We start from the raw sequence: 5,265 nt of genomic DNA on the forward strand, positions 1-5,265 counted from the left end.
GTAAAGGCAACAAACTCCCCGTACAGGTTACGTGGCTTCGAGAAGACGGTTAATAGATTTTTTTTTTTTTTTTACGTTCAACTTTTTGAACATTGTAACCCCTTTCCTGACTGGTATCGCGACCGTCTGAACTGCTGATCAGGTGTACCAACATAGATGATTGCATTGTTAGTGAATGCTTTACTCGTCTTTTGGTCTTTTATGTCTTGAATTAAAATAGAACATACACTAGCAATAAATAGTAGTTTTAGTGACAGGGGTGGAAACTGATGATCGTGAATTTAAACCAATAGTTACTTAGAGTTTTCAGGGTTCTCCTAAATCCAACGTGAGCTGATATGTTGGCACACTGCTAACATTTTTATCCATTGAAAAGTCTTACTTATTTCACTCTTGACGATCTCGTAGGAAAACTGAAGCGATTTTTTTTATATATATATACCGAGAGAGTGACGACTTTTTTTTTCGTAAATATAACGGAAAACTATAAGAAAGGGTTTATTTACTGTAGTAATTAATTACTATGGTGTTGACATTTCATCAAATTGTTTAATTCATGGTAACAAAAGCTTTCATTAATAATTTTCCTCAAATATTTTTCTATAGACTTTTATGGGTCAGAACTTATAAAAAAAAAGATCATGATACAAATCTTGTAATTGGCTTCTGTAAATAAACGTCATTTTTTTTCAAAAATAAAAAAAAGTGGGGAAAAATTGCTCCAATTAAATCTAAGAATATGTTGAAAACATTCATATGATAATGATAGTGAATTATGGTGGACATTGACGGCAGTTTGGCCTCTAAATACAAAATAACTAACAAATTATGTAGTCGGGAATTAGACCACATTGCAAAATCAATGTATTGTTAAAGGAGAGTGAATAAACAGGTGTTGTCGATACCTGTTGTTGACCAAGATAATTGATAAGCAGGTGGTTTTATTTATACCGGTAGTAAAAGAAAGTATTAACTGTATTTTCCATTAACTTCTGTTACTTCTTTCAAATGAACATCGTATTCTTATGAAGCTTGAATTTCAAGTCAGTGGACTCTTTGGTGGGCTTGTTTCATATGAATGGGCATCATCTTCTGAATAATAATAATAATAATAATAATAATAATAATAATAATAATAATAATAATAATAATAACATAATAAGTAGAAGAAGAAGAAGAAGAAGAAGAAACCTACAATGGCGTTGATGTAATTATATATATACATACATACATACATATATATATATATATATATATATATATATATATATATATATATATATATATTATACAATACACCTATGTGGATTTCTTCGCGAATTTAGTGACACGTGCTATTATGAGATTTTTATGAATAATAATAATAATAATAATAATAATAATAATAATAATAATAATAATAATAATAATAATAATAATAATAATGTAATAATAATACTGTTGAATAAAATGGCAGAATTCAGCGAATTAATCTTATACATTATCTTTTCTATTTTTCTTATTATTCGCTTTTCTGGCTCAGCGATACTTCGCAATAACTGTCCAATATTCATATTAGGGATACTGCTGAAAGTGGTATTTTATTCAGAACAGGCTTTATTCATCAAAGACTGGTGTTATCAGTATACTGGTATTATCAGAATACTGGTATATGGGAAGGCGTTCCTCTGGTTCAGATCAAGCAGCGGTCGTCGTCGGTGTTGGCATCATTGACACCTCTTACGGAATGATACCAACACCGACGACGACTCCTGCTTGATGTGAACCAGAGAAACGCCTTCCCATATACCAGTATTCTGATAATACCTGTATACTGATAACACCAGTCTTTGATTAGTAAAGCCTGTTCTGAATAAAATACCACTTTCAGCAGTATCCCTAATATGAATATCGGACAATTATTGCGAAGTATCGCTGAGCCAAAAAAGGGAGTAATAAGAAAAATAGAAAATTCTGCAATTTTATTCAACAGAATTTGTTTAAAAGAGGGTCTTCTCCCAATAATAATAATAATAATAGGTTAGGTCGTCAATAGACTTAAGTCAAGTTAAGCAACATTGGGGCTGGTCAGTTGTTGGATGGGTGACCGCTCTCCTCGGCGTTGATTCCTTGGGAAAGGATCTTTACCATAATTTCCTCAGTCTACTCAGCTGTAAATGAGTACCTATCCCTGATGGGGTAGGGTCCAGCTATGGGTTAAATAGCAAAACTCAGCAATGATGGAAAGAAATGAAGGAATAAACGACAACGACGTAAATGGAACCTCTGGCAACAGAGGAGCCTCGTCCGGCAACCAGGTATTCAACCCAATTGTAGGGGAAGACGGTCAGGTACTTGGAGGTCGTCATCCAGCAACTGATCACCACAACGAGAGTAATCAACAGCCTGAGATTGGAGCTACAGAGGCAAAAAGGAAGAAATGGACAAGAGAAGAAAATAAGGAAATATGGAGATGCTACATCAGAAGCAACCCGACGGAGAGAGGATATAGAAGAAGATTGATCAACATCTGGAATGAGAGGAATAACACCCCCCAAACAGAGCAGAGGCTGGCAGACCAAGTAAGGAACATAAAGAAAAAGAACTGGCTCTCCCCAACAGAAAGAGAAGAACTGGAAGGGAAATGTCACACGACAACGAATTACACGAAGACGAACTGAGAGACGATGCCACAGAAGACGACAGGGAGGATGAAGTATCAAACAACGACACACGAAGAAACACCGACGAAGTAACAGAGAGGACGGAATGGGTAGAAAAGATTAGACATTGGATGGAGCCAGATACAGAGAGAACAAAGATCCCCTCCATGAAAGCCTACAACACCAAGAAATTAAGGGAGAAAACAAGTGAGGTCAATGAAATAATGGGCCTAATACACACCACCAGTATCACAGAAACAAATAACTTGACATATGCAGGAGCAAGATTAGTAGCAGAACTGATGGGGATTCGAACACCAACACCACCGTCACAACCAACCCAACAGAAACCAAAACAGCAACCTCCTTGGAAAAGGCGCCTGGAAAAGCAAATCATGGTGATGAGATCTGACTTGAGTAAACTGAAAGAGATGGCGGAAAAAAGGCTAAGAAGCAAGAAAACAAGGGAGGAACTCAACGAGAAATACAAAGTACAAGAGAAGGGACTAAACAACACAATAGAAGATGTAAAACAGAGGCTTAAGGCCAAAGCACACAAGATCCAACGGTACATGAACAGGAATAAGGGATACCAACAGAACAAACTATTCGGAACCAACCAGAAAAGACTATAAAGCCAACTAAGAGGGGAAGACAACCACCCAGAAATTCCTGAAGCCGAACCAAGTAAGAGACTATGGGAAAACATATGGAGCAATCCGGTATCACACAACAAACATGCAACATGGCTCCAGGAAGTCAAGGAAGAAGAAACAGGGAGAATAAAACAAAGATTCACAGACATCACGACAGACACAGTCAGACACCAACTAAAGAAAATGCCAAACTGGAAAGCCCCAGGTCCCGATGAAGTCCATGGATACTGGCTCAAAAACTTCAAGGCCCTACACCCACGAATAGCAGAACAACTCCAGCATTGTATCTCAAATCACCAAGCACCCAAAATGGATGACCACAGGAAGAACATCCTTAGTACAAAAAGACAAGAGTAAGGGAAATATAGCCAGTAACTACAGGCCTATCACCTGCCTACCAATAATGTGGAAGTTACTAACAGGTATCATCAGTGAAAGGCTATACAACTACCTAGAGGAGACAAACACCATCCCCCACCAACAGAAAGGCTGCAGAAGGAAGTGTAGGGGCACAAAAGACCAGCTCCTGATAGACAAAATGGTAATGAAGAACAGTAGGAGAAGGAAAACCAACCTAAGCATGGCATGGATAGACTATAAGAAAGCCTTCGACATGATACCACACACATGGCTAATAGAATGCCTGAAAATATATGGGGCAGAGGAAAATACCATCAGCTTCCTCAAAAATACAATGCGCAACTGGAATACAATACTTACAAGCTCTGGAATAAGACTAGCAGAGGTTAATATCAGGAGAGGGATCTTCCAGGGCGACTCACTGTCCCCACTACTCTTCGTAGTAGCCATGATTCCCATGACAAAAGTACTACAGAAGATGGATGCCGGGTACCAACTCAAGAAAAGAGGCAACAAAATCAACCATCTGATGTTCATGGACGACATCAAGCTGCATGGTAAGAGCATCAAGGAAATAGATAGCCTAATCCAGACTGTAAGGATTGTATCTGGGGACATCAGGATGGAGTTTGGAATAGAAAAATGCGCCTTGGTCAACATACAAAAAGGCAAAGTAACGAGAACTGAAGGGATAAAGCTACCAGATGGGAGCAACATCAAACACATAGATGAGACAGGATACAAATACCTGGGAATAATGGAAGGAGGAGATATAAAACACCAAGAGATGAAGGACACGATCAGGAAAGAATATATGCAGAGACTCAAGGTGATACTCAAGTCAAAACTCAACGCCGGAAATATGATAAAAGCCATAAACACATGGGCAGTGCCAGTAATCAGATACAGCGCAGGAATAGTGGAATGGACGAAGGCAGAACTCCGCAGCATTGATCAGAAAACCAGGAAACAAATGACAATACACAAAGCACTACACCCAAGAGCAAATACGGACAGACTATACATAACACGAAAGGAAGGAGGGAGAGGACTACTAAGTATAGAGGACTGCGTCAACATCGAAAACAGAGCACTGGGGCAATATCTGAAAACCAGTGAAGACGAGTGGCTAAAGAGTGCATGGGAAGAAGGACTAATAAAAGTAGACGAAGACCAGAAATATACAGAGACAGGAGAAAGACAGAAAGAACAGAGGACTGGCACAACAAACCAATGCACGGACAATACATGAGACAGACTAAAGAACTAGCCAGCGATGACAATTGGCAATGGCTACAGAGGGGAGAGCTCAAGAAGGAACTGAAGGAATGATAACAGCGGCACAAGATCAGGCCCTAAGAACCAGATATGTTCAAAGTACGATAGACGGAAATAACATCTCTCCCATATGTAGGAAGTGCAATACGAAAAATGAAACCATAAACCACATAGCAAGTGAATGCCCGGCACTTGCACAGAACCAGTACAAAAAGAGGCATGATTCAGTGGCAAAAGCCCTCCACTGGAGCCTGTGCAAGAAACATCAGCTACCTTGCAGTAATAAGTGGTACGAGCACCAACCTGAAGGAGTGATAGAAAACGATCAG

Source organism: Macrobrachium nipponense, chromosome 45 (assembly GCF_015104395.2).
Source record: "Macrobrachium nipponense isolate FS-2020 chromosome 45, ASM1510439v2, whole genome shotgun sequence".
NCBI classification, from domain to species: Eukaryota; Metazoa; Arthropoda; class Malacostraca; order Decapoda; family Palaemonidae; genus Macrobrachium; species Macrobrachium nipponense.